The sequence below is a fragment of the Acipenser ruthenus genome, chromosome 2 (genome assembly GCF_902713425.1).
Source record: "Acipenser ruthenus chromosome 2, fAciRut3.2 maternal haplotype, whole genome shotgun sequence".
Classification (NCBI taxonomy): domain Eukaryota; kingdom Metazoa; phylum Chordata; class Actinopteri; order Acipenseriformes; family Acipenseridae; genus Acipenser; species Acipenser ruthenus.
This window is the reverse complement of record NC_081190.1, coordinates 49953321-49966127: the sequence shown is the minus strand read 5'-3', so window position 1 is coordinate 49966127 and position 12807 is coordinate 49953321. Positions and strand designations below refer to the sequence as shown.

The 12807-nt window shown below is 42.4% G+C and overlaps 1 protein-coding gene across 5 annotated transcripts in view; it reads left to right on the top strand.

The window, feature by feature from the left end:
• Window positions 1-12807, top strand: part of LOC117408649 (bone morphogenetic protein receptor type-1B) — a 342845-nt gene that overhangs the window by 137616 nt on the left and 192422 nt on the right. Inside the window, exon 4 of one of the 5 annotated variants that reach the window (XM_058996763.1) lies at window positions 11080-11140. The exons of the other annotated variants lie outside the window; for them this stretch is intronic. The gene's annotated coding sequence lies outside the window, so the exon portion shown is untranslated. The remainder of the gene's footprint in view (window positions 1-11079; window positions 11141-12807) is intronic. 5 annotated transcript variants of the gene reach the window in all.

Genomic DNA, 12807 nt, shown 5'->3' with positions numbered 1-12807 from the left:
TGCGTGTCTGAAAGTTATGCAGTTGTCCGTTCATGACTTTTCCTAAATACATGTATTAACCCTTTAAGGGGCTTCAAAGACTGCAATCATGTATACAAGATAAAAACAGCACTTTGTTTTGATGACTTACAGGACCACCGTACTTGACATCACTGAGAGGGGCATTTTGTGTCTAAAGGTTTACAGAAGCCAGGCAGAGACAAAAGCAGAAACAAAACATCACAGGAACCTGTTTGGAGCTAATACAAAAACAATGTAAATTATGTATTTGACTTATAATTATATTATAACATTTATTCTGTCTCATGTGTTATATATATAGTGAACAAGCTGCTTCCACTCGGGTTCGTTGCCCCTTAACAGATGTTGACCCAGACACAGAAATTGCAGTTTTAGCGCGGTTGCACACTTTTATTCAAACACAAGGATGGATACCCCGTTTACTTGTAACAAACAAAACACACGCTTTACAAAACTCAACACAGCACAGTACTTACAATGTGACTGCTCTGACACAGAGTACTCCTTTCCATGTCCTTCTACTCAGCAGCCCCGCCTAGACTGACTGCTGTAGATTCGGAAAGATTAGGCAGTTAACCCCCAATCAATGTAATTCTAGCTAATGAACAGTAAGCCTAAACTTCTTTGAGTTTCTGTGGTTGACAGTGCAACTTCTCTCTAATCCTCTTCACCACTAGCAGCAGCCTGGTGATGGAAAATATCCCATTTGGTATAGTATATGGCCATCAGAAATGGCCAAACAACCTTGATTTTCCATCTGCACGTCACCACATCCTTATCTCCTTGATCTCTCGCTCAATCAACCTCAAGTTCTGCTTTAACCCTTTGCAGTCCATTTATTAAATGCGCGTCAGGCACGCCAGGTCTAATTTATTTTCACACGCGCAGTTAATTTTAGACGCGCTGTTTAAAAGTATTTTTTTCACAGTCAAACGGGTTTAAAAGGCCCAGCATATCAACAAAGCACTCACTAGGCATCTCCAGCCCCGCCCCACCCTTTTGTTCGCTATAGGTTTCACATATGCTAAGAAATAAATAATAATAATAATAATAGTCGTACATACCGATCCATCATATCCTGATCACTCGTTTTATCACCAAACTCCTAAATAATGCAATCCAAGTCATTATTTTATTACTATAACATCTCAAAAAAGCTCTGCAAATGTCCGTGATAGTATCTGTGCGCTGGTGCAGTATCAGACAGCTTGTTTCCTTATTACCGCCCTTATTGTAATGCCAGGGGCATGTATGCCTATTCATGAGATATGCCTTTTATTTATTTATTTATTTTTTTATCGGCTTGTCTCAGCTCCTGTCGCTCCCACTCGGCCATTGAATGGTTTTCTCAGCTTTTTCCGCTGAAAAAACGACTAGAAACCCGATTTTTGCGTTTTTTTGATGATGTCGGACAGGGTCCGACAATGGACCTGATAGGAATAATTGCAATGTCGGACCAGGTCCGATAATGGACCGCAAAGGGTCAAAGAGTTCTGAAAGGGGAAGATGAAAAATACATATATGGAATTGTTTTTTAAGTTCAAGGTTACCCATCAAAACTCAACTTTAAAGTCTTCTTGTGATTTGTCATGATGCGCTTGAGATATATGTTAACGACAAACCCCCATTAAACAGCTATCAAAATAAGGCTTTGTTGGTGATGTATGATTTCGTAGGTTCTCAGTAAGAGAAGAAAGGGCCAAGATGGGTGGAGATAGCAGCAAGTGTGTTAAAGCTTGATGGGTTAAAAAGCAGGTCTCATATGGCTACTGTTGTGTTGCAACGTGCTGAAACTACCAGTGCCTTGTGCTAAAAGACTGCTTTGGATACACATCACCATGACACCTGGGTTTAACGACGTTTATAGCCTGTATGCACAGAAAAAGAAACATAAGCTGCTACTTGCCTGTCCCCATCGTTATCTCACTCAGTGATTACCATAGCCCGGGCACAGCAGAGCACTGAAGACACGCCCCTTTTTTAGCCAAATCAAAAATTAAAGGTACACACCCACATTTTTACAGACATACATATTGTAGTAGGGAGGGGGAAGATGATTTGGTGAAGCTTAAGAAAATAGGCAGAACTGACTGCTACAATAACATATTTAATAGACATTAAGAACTAAACTGTAATAACCAAGTCAATGAAGTGTCAGTTATGCAAGAATTGCAATTCTAGTTTGTTGTGTTTTTAATTCATTGCTGATGAATGACTGACAACTCTGGAGACTGAAGGCCATTTTTTTTCCAAAGACCAGCTACAGTACCTTTTCTGTAGAGCACATGATCTGATTGCTGATCAGCCACTGGAGTGAGTTTGAGCATATGAAGTGATTAGGTACCAGGGAGCCTCTTTATATGGATATGTTACAAATTAACACCTGTTTGGAATTTAAATGTTTTGTGTGAACAGTGCTGTATTTCAAGTATTGCTAATTTTAAAAGTCATACAAGGTGTCATTGAGTTGTATTCCATATGTTTTAATGTTTAGGAAAAAGAAGCCTGTGTAAATATTTTGGAGATTCTGGCATTTACATTTCAAAGCCCATGCTGGGGGATGGAATGTTAGCTTAGCAACACTCCTCCCAAAACTATGTGCCAATGCCAACTCCTGATCAGCAGCTGCAGTTTGGTCAGCAATGAATGGCCTTGTGATAAAGAGAGAAAGAATCAATGTTGTAAATCTCCCTCCCAATCGGAAAGGACGCTGTGTAAGGTTGGTGGTACGCTTCTCCACAAAACGGCCGACATGACGGTGGGCGGAAACAGGAAGTTGGCCATCTTGATGGGGGCACGTAGCTGTCAGTACATGAAACGACTCAAATGTGATCAGCTAGAGGCCAAGCATCGATTGGTTACACAGGGGCGCCGAGCTATTAAATGTATTAAATTATTAAACACAGACTGTTTTTGGAGAGAAACCATTGTCTGGACAATGGATTATTGCAACCCTTGGCACATCTTGTTTACAGTTGGTGATCAGAAGTCGGACTGAGATGGACCCCACTGCAATTGCTGCGATGTTGGAGGCGCAGGAGCGGAGACATCAGGAAGGGATGGCGGCAACGATGGAACAGATGCACTCCATGTTCCTGGAGGCCAATCAGAGGAGGGAACCGACGGAAGAACCAACAGGGCCCCTACCCAAGACACGGGTAGTAAAGATGTCACTGGAGGATGACCCCAAGGCCTACCTGGTGGCTTTTGAGAGGCAGGCAACGGGAATAGTGGGCTACCCAGTTGGACCTCAATTTGATCGGGGAGGCCCAAGCAGCCTACCAGGCCTTGACTCACGGAAAAGCCTTGAATTATGATCAAGTGAAGTAGGCCATTCTCTAGCGGCTCGACATCACGGAGGAGACACACTGTCGCCGGTTCCGGGAATACCAGCGACCCTCAGGATTGCAACCCCGGGTGGTGGCGCAACAGCTTGTGGATCATGTGACCCGATGTCTCTGCCCTGGTACCAACAATGTGGAAAAAGTTGAGGAGATGGTTGCCATTTAGCAATTTGTTAAGGTGCTGGGGGTGGACACTCAGAGCTGGGTCACCCGACATCGTCCCACCACGCTGGATGTAGCAGTCCGATTGGTTGAAGGATATGAGGAGGCGCTGCCACCCACCCCACCGGTCGCTGCCCCCGCTCCTCCCTCCAACCGACCCACACTGACAGGCCCGAGAACGGGACTCCCACTGCACTTCAACCCCTTCCCCCACGGATCAACACCTCATTGGTACCCCATGGAGGGCCTGCCTACACATCAATGGAGAGCCAGGTCAACCCTCAGCGGAGTAAGAGCAGAGCACCCCTCCCCGTTTCCAAACTGGCAACGGGACATGCAGGCTCCTTGGGCGCCCTTTCAACCCTGTGTTACCAGTGCCATGATGTCGGCCACCTCGCCCGAAATTGTCCAGCGGCGATGGAGTGTATCGGGGCCTCCCACTATGTATTAACAGCACCAGGTAAGTCCAGGGGTAATGATTGGGAGGGGCCTTGCATTGTTGATGTACGGGTTGGTAATGTGAGCACCCATGCATTAGTGGACCCAGGATATGGGCAAACTTTAATTGAACAAGCTCTGTTGACGGGGTTACCTTGGTGGTCACATGGGGTTGTGATCATTTCCTGTATTCATGGGGATAACAAGGATTACCCCCTCACTAAATTAGATATGACTGTTGGATGTCATACCTGCCGCGTAATCATGGCAGTGGCTGCAAAGTTGCCATATCCAGTAATTTTAGGTCGAGACTGGCTGCATTTTTAAACAAGGATTAATAAAACAGTAAAGCCAGTCTTCAGTAAGACCATGGGAGCAGCGGAGGAATCTATTGGGAAAATCTTCCTGCTGCATGTTGATTTGTTCCATTCCTGATTTTGTCCGAAAAAAACAAAAAGAGAGCGAAGGGTTGAAAAATGGGAAGGAATGTCAATGAAACAAGGCTGGGGTTTGTTGGGGGAAGCTCCAAGGTAAGTTAAATGCAAGGGAAAGGGAAAGTGTGATCTGTTGGGGCGGGTTACTGAGGCCCCCAGTGCTGAAGCTATTTTAGCTCCATTCGATATCCCAAAATTTTGGGACTGAAATGTGGACCTAGCATTGGAACAAAAAACTGATCATTCGCTGGCACACATCTGGGGGCAGGTTGGGTCTATCGAGGGGAAGGATGTAGAGAATAACTGGCTGCCTACATATCCTCATCATATTATTATTGGGCACTTACTGTATAGAGTATCCCAAGCCACGAGCACAAGTCAGATTGTAACACAATTACTCTTCGACGTGAGATCATGCGGTTGGCTCACGATGTCCCATGTTCGGGACATTTAGGTAGCGATAAGACTCAGGAATGAATATTGGCTTGCTTTTATTGGATGGGAGTTTTTGGTGAGGTGGCACGATATGTAGCGGAGTGTCCGGAATGCCAGCAAGTAGCGCCGGGGTGGGTTCACCCGGCCCCGCTGGTCCCACTGCCCCTGATCTCAGTTCCCTTTGAACGCATTGCTATGGATATAGTGGGTCCATTTGAAAGAAGAGTGGGAGGAGCAAACAAAAACTTCCAAAAACATAGTTAAGTATGTAAACATGTTAAGAGACCGCCTAAAATTGGTTGGTCATTTGGCACAAGAGAATCTAAAACTAGCTCAGCATCGCCAGGAGCAGCAGTACAACAAACAAGCACGGATTCAGACTTTTCGGCCAGGAGATAAGGTACTGTTGCTGCTTCCTACGTTGGAGTCTAAGTGGGGCCATACGAGGTGATATGGGCAATTGGTAATGTAAATTATGAAATTAGGCAACCCGATCGCCAAAATAAGACCGAAATTTATCATATTAACTTGTTAAAACCCTGGAATGAAAGGGAGGCCCTATTTGTAGCTTGTGACAGTTTAGAAGAGGATTTTGGTCCCACTGTCAGTCCACCAGCTACAACTAAGATGTCAGTTTTCAAACAAGAGAGAGGCAAGCCTGGCTGGGGAAAACAGCCTGCCTTAAAATAATTTAAAGAGAAAAAAAATAAAAAGAAATAATGACGTACCTGAGGGGGCGTGTTTAGTTATACGGGAAACTCTAGCCATCCCAGTGTATAGGGTAACTGAGCGTAGGACGGAGACCCGTTCAGCACTTTTGTTTGTAGTTTTATTACTGTGTTTTATTTTCTCTTTTTCTTTCACCTTTGGTTTTCACTGTTATTTACAAGCACTTGAGGAACAATGTCCTTCATAGGTGGCCGAAGCCACCAAACCCCTTTCAAAAATTGCCCCACCAGGAAGCTAAGCTCCTGGGGAGACAGAGTCAATTTTGACATGGCAAGCTGAATGGCATCAAACAGGTCCTGCAAAAATTGCAGTATTTCTGCCATGGGACAAGTCATGGAGTCGAACCTGTGAGGCAGACACCACGTCTGTAAGATAAAGTTATAATATATATTTTTAAAATGGATACACTTTATTACAATCACTATTCGTAATTGTATTAACATCAATATATAGTCACTTATTCTCGTTCTTCATTCCACATTTAAATGTAAGGACATGGAGGATTTAAGGCCCATTTACTTGTTTCACAGCCAAACCTGTAAATTAAACAGATTTTATTAGTAGTAGTATTGTTATTACAGTATACCTTTTAGTTATATCACGGTCTGGTTTTACTAGTAGTAAAGTCCTTAGTGCTTAATCTACGGTCATTGAAACACATTTCAATGTGTTTATGTAGAGTAAAAGGAATACTGTATTAACAATCCTACAATAATAATAGTAAGAAAATCAGTTTAATTGACAGCGTTTTGCTGTGAAGCAACAAATGGGCTTTTAAATCCTCCAAGTCTTTACTTTCGTATTAAAAGCAGAATAAAGAACGAGAAAACGAGGGTGCAACATTTTAATAAGTCTTTATAAATGTTAATGCAATTATGAATAATAATTGTAATGTTTGTCCAGCTTAATTTTTTTATTATAACTTTATTAAAGACGTATTTAATAAAATGTTTCACCCTCATTCCCCCCCCCCCCCCATTTATAAACTGTAGGTGTATCTAAATCTAGTTTTTTGGGGGGGATTTTATTTGTGAACAAAATGTATTTGATATTAAAACCCGCAGTCGCTGCACTTTGTAGCAACTATTGTTGTGATAAGCCCCACAACTTTCAAATGAAAGAAGGCTGGGCAGTAGACTCTATGTGCTACGATAGGTCTGAAATGACACAAGCTCTGTAGACGAGGATTGGTCAGATTTAACAGGGGTCTGGTCAGATTAAACATGATCCCTGTCTAGGTAGTTGATCAGTCAGTCATCCTGGAAGCAGGCCCACCGAGTCTGCCATTTACCGCAGAGCTTTTACAATCGCCAGGAAGTCTAAAAGAAGTATTTTGCAGTCAGGTATTGGCACCCCCCCCTAATAACCCCACAGTTTGAAAACCTCTGCTATATAGGGTGTCCATAGACTGGGAAACAGCCACTGAAGCCGGGTGACCCCAGGACGACTGGTTCTCAAAGAGAAAATCTATGTACACTGAAGAGGATCGAAGATTGACTGCCTTGCCTCACCTTCTGTAGACCAGGCACCTGCAAGACTGCAGTGGCCCTCATGATTAATGGCATAAGCTCTGCCGACAGGGAGAGCTTAACCGTAGGGTTTGTGCTGTCTGACTCCACGTTCTCAGATGGGAACGCCAGCTCCTCAGAGGCGGCGATGGAGAGCGCATCATGCTGCTGCCAGTCTGCACTCGTAGCCCCCTGGGACCCCAAAGGACCATGGGGGGAGGACGCAGCCACCTCTGTAACAGAGGGAAGAGTGCTGTGCAGGAGTGAGGGACGCAGAGCACTCTGTAGAGCTGCGGGAGAGAAGTTTCTCCAGTGTACGCTTGGAGAACTGCACACAAAACTTGCAGAAACTGTGGTTTACCAGTACCTCCTTTGTGTGCTCCTGCCCCAGACAGGAAGAGCATCTGCCGTACTTGTCCTCAATAGGCAGGCTGGCCTTGCATGTGTCACAGGGATAAAACCCAGGCATTATGCAAATAGCAAGCAATGTACAGTAGCTGCCTCAGATGCTAAAGACAGCAACGGGCTGTCAACAAGACCTACTTGGTACCAGACTGGGGATGTAAACACTAATTGGTAGCGGGTTGATTTGGTGCCTGTAGCACCAGGTTGGTATGGTACGGTATAGTACGGATACGGTACCAACAGTGCGGCATCATGATGGTACCGGGACGGTACGGGTTGGTTCTGTACCGGTTCGGTGCCTGTAACATCAGGTCGGTACGGTACGGAAAGGGGTCAGTACGGTACGGTATAGTACAGATATGGTACCGACGGTACGGTACAGTACAGAACCGGGACGTTACCGGAACGGGGCGATTTGGTACCGGTTCGGTGCCTGTAGCACCGGGACGGTACAGTACGGTACGGAACGGAACAGTACGGTACGGAACGGAACTGGGACGGTACAGTACGGTACGGAACAGAACTGGGACGGTACAGTACGGAACGGAACCGGGACGGTACAGTACGGAACGGAACCGGGACGGTACAGTACGGAACGGTACAGTACGGTACGGAACAGAACCAGGACGGTACAGGTTGGTTCGGTACCGGTTCGGTGCAGTACGGTACTGTGTTGGGAATGGAGCAGGTTGGTGACCTCACTACTTGGGTTCAGGTCTACTCAGCTTGCAGTTACCGCAGGTAGCAATGTACAGGGATGCCCACCTGTGCAAGCTGCTGACAAAACCACTCAGTCAGTACCCACACGAGACTGAGGGAAGCCTGCTTGTTAGTAAATTGACAGTACTCATAATGGTGATGTGAAAGTTGTCACGAAAACGGCATCAAGATGCTGTGGGAGGGAATCCCGAAGCAGCCTCTTGGTCCTGCGCAGTGCTGCAGAGCCCACAGCTGCTCTCACTACATGTGTGCCGCAACATGCAATGCAGACAAGCCCTGCGTAGTCTTTGTGAAAACAGAAAAATATAATGAGAAAAGAAAAACATTTCTCTCATACAATAATACAGTAATACAATTACTTAATTTATACAAACTGTCTGATAATACTGGCCGAAGCCAAAACGAGAAAAAAATAACTCCAGAGAGCACAAGTCAGCCTGCTTATGTTGCTTGATCCCTGGGAAGAGGTGATTCAATCCTCCGGCTTCACGCGGGGCACAAGACGGCAGTGGGATGTAACAAACAGGCTGTAGTGCACAAATACATAATTAGTAAAACTAATACTGCGATTATTTGTAATATCACATATCATTTGTGTAACACACAATAAATGTAACAATTACTTATCTGAATAGGCTCATCCTGTCAGGTCAGTTCTTGAAAAGAAAAATGGAGATGAGATCTGTGTGTGCAGTTCATTTATGTTCTCGGGTGCAGGACATGACTGCATCACAGGCTCTGCGAGCAGCTTTGTTATATTTTATATTTTATATATGTTATATTTATTCAGGTTAAAGAGGTTAATACCCATACGGTAATGGTTACATTTCATACTTGAAAGGGAACAGTAATGTAGCGTGAGTTTTGTACTAAAGCAAGGTCAACTGTTGCAGGAAAAACAAAGTTTATTTCCCAAACTGACCACAGAACGCACAGAAAGGACTGTAATTAAGAAGTATACTGCTGAGCAAAAAACAAAAAAAGTAAGGCAATAAATTAGTACAGACACAACAAACTTGGTTGTAATGGGGTAGGTCACGGTTTACAACAGCTGTTTAAGATTGCACAGAGTTACTGGTACACCTGGTGGTCCCTGCTGGAAACACTGGTACTTGAGATGAAAAGGTTGAAAACCACTGCTTTAGGGGATCTAATATCCCCAAACGATTAATCCCAACCCCTATCTTGGATATACACACATTGTCGGTGGTTATGGCTTCCTCTTCGCAGGTAAAATAAAACCCTGCCCCCGGCTACACACAGAGAGACTGGCAGTTTTGGTTTCATGGGTTTCTCATTGTCCTTGTAGAGTGGATAGTCTCCATTCCTTTGGCCCATGACTTAAGACTTTTCAGCTGCCTCGCTTTGAATTCTCATGGCTTTGCATCAGTTTCGATCTGTAGCACAACCTCTTCTTCAATGGTTGGGTGCTCCCTGGGGCATGCCACTCCACCCAATCAGGGACTCCTGATCAGCCAAGCCCTTGCCAAGTCTCCTTGTTCCACCAACCGATCAACAGCGTGTCTTCTGCCGTGTGTCCAAACTACTCCTGCTGTGGCATGCATGCGCCAAGGAACTAGCGACTGGGCATGCCCGTCACAGGAAGTTAGCAGGTTTATGTTCCTGCGGGGCCATGAACGGGTTTAAGTTCAACACCAACCTTAAATAAAAAGTTGTTTGTTTATTAGCAGTAGTAATAATCTGAAGCAGTGGTATTTGAAAATAACAGAAGCCTGTTTTTACTTTAGTGAAGTAGGCTACAATATTTTTTTCATTAAAAACTTGGCATTGTTCATTGAAATTAATGTTCAGCTTTCATATTGTAGCTTGATGTGTACTACTCATTCAATCAAGCCAAATACATTGTAGAAATTTGCTTGTATAGCTTAAGACGTTTTTCAAATAATGTAAGTTTATTTGTGTATAAAAAAGGACAAGGTTGCAGTCCTTTTGCAGCCAGTGTCATGTTACTTTACCTGAAATCGTAAGGTAATTACAGTCTTTTTCCTTACATTACCCTCCTCGTCATTCTGCGCACTGTCAGCCCTTGTTAAATAATAAACCTGATTCAAAGCAAGTGCAACACTTGCACTATAAATATTTGAAAACTAGTTAAAAATGACATGGTTGCAGTAACAGCAGTTACATTATTGTTTTGAGTAAAGTTATTTTATTATCTGCAAACTTTGCCCTCTAATTCAATGGACCCAATTTAGAATCAAGCACAAAGGCAAAGACACAATTTCTCAGAAGAATAAAACAATTTTAATGGTATAAAACAAGAAACGACTCTTAATTGATACGTCAAGCTACGAACATTCTACCATCAGTATAGCTGTCCTTTGCTTTATCCCTCAGGACAAAACCATTACAAAGATATTGTAGTACCACTGCACTTGGTAAGGGAATTCACCCTATAACCACTAGTCCACACAAACTCCTTGTTCATCTCCTGTTCCAAGCTTATTATAAAAATGATTGTTGGAACAGCTGTGTGTTATATGTGAACTGACTCTAAACAGAATGCATTGATTTACTTAGAGGGTCTTGGGATTTTCCCAGGAAATTACATAATTAAATATGATGCATATGAACTTATTTTTGCAAAGCATCTTTCATATGCAGCTCTAGTAAGAACTGAAAACCCCAGAACTGCAGGGGTGGGCAACGATATGAAAATTGTATATCGATATCATGCACGTAAGAAAAGGTTTTAGGAAAAAATTTTCATAAAGGATCACACACATAACTAGAGGAAAAAAATATTAAACAAATAACTGTTTTACTTGTCAGAGCTGCTTATAGTTTATCTAAACAGTGCAAAATATTTGAATGGAGCAATATTACTGAACTGTCTTTGTCTCGTTTTTTTGTTGTTGAAAGATGCTGTGTCTGTGCTCCAGTCGAGCTGACAGGCTGTGATTGGCTGACTCAGTAGTTGCAGGTACAGTATTGGTTACTTTCGTCAATGCAAAGTATTGATTGGCTGGTTTTGGTGGATAATAAAATACATTTGGACCAATTGTGTCTTTGTTTAGTATTTACTGCCAATAAGTGATGTCAGGAGCAGTTTATTTGAAATGAGCGGTTTATTTGAAATCCTGTTATTTACTTCTTTTCCTTTGCTGTATTGAACAGTTTTAAACATTTTTTTTTTTTTTTTTACTTGTTGGTTTAATTTCTGAGAGAAAAAGGATGAGTGTTCAGGCACATCTATAAAAGCATTTAAATATCAGCGACGAGAAGGAAAATGTAATTATAATGACACACGAACAGTATATAATAACTGAAACAGATTAATAGAGCAATGCTGAAACTAATTACACGTTTTTAAAGATAGGTAAAAACTCCCCTTCATAGTCACAGAGGTAGCTGTAGGTGTAACCCTTAAACCCCTTCTCCAACTTGCTTGTCAGCTCTACACGATGACTTTAGAATCCTGTGTAGTCATTTATTGTTAATGGCGGTAGGTCTTGAAGTCATGTCATGTAAAATAGGCCCATTGTAATATTTTTGGATGAAACTGAACTCGCAAGGCAAAAAATAAAAGACTGAAATACCAGTGCTAGTAACAACAAACAACATAGAAATTGCATTCACTGGATATTGCTATACCGGTATAGCTTAATGCGGAAGTACGACGTGCAAGTAACGTATAGTTGTGAACTACATTTAAAAACACAGCAAGTTAAAATGAAAAAGCTAGTACTTGCACGGATTTTAAATATGATTCACAGGTGATGCAGTGATGATCCAGCAGGCATCTACTGTGTATTAATGCCTGCTATATATGGAAGCTGACTGATTGATGACACTGAATCATTTTCTAATGATATTTTAATCTGATTGTGATCTACATAATTGGAGTGTACTCTTCTAATGCGTTCTTATCTTATTGAAATGTGTAGTTTGCAAATAGGACACTGTCCTAAATTGTTAGGAGTTTTGTTTGCTCACAAAAGCCCAGCTAACATAACAATGCTTAGTAGTCTTTAATTCTGGCTTCTTTTGGCCTTTTTGGTAGTGAACAAGATAAAGAAGAATAGTAGATTCTTAGTTGTATGGTTGAGTAAGTTTACCGATTTACCAAGTAACCATACATGTTTTCAGTAATGCTTACTTTTGCAACATGGTAAGTTAACCTATGAAAGTGAATGTAGCTAACAAAATAATTATATAACTCTTTTTTGTCATGCACTTCCATTTGCTATGAAAATCTTAAATGTGGAGTTTTGAAGAAACACGTTATAGCAAACCAAATATGTGACTATGAAGGGGAGTTGTTACCTATCTTTAAAAACGTGTAATTAGTTTCAGCATTGCTCTATTAATCTGTTTCAGTTATTAACTGGATGAGCCCATTGAAAAAAATGCTCACCAGTTTATATATATATATATGTAATGATCACATGGCCATGTGATATGGGAAACACACCCTCATTAATACCAGCAACGGTGCTACCCCAGTGCGAGCTGTCAAATTGTCAAACAGCAACATATCTCCACAATTCTCTGGTGTGTACGTGATAAATAGACCCCTTCAGAGTCCTCCACGTCCAGTGAAAATCAGGTAAATCCAAGAGAAACACATGTTTCCAGCATCAAAACTAC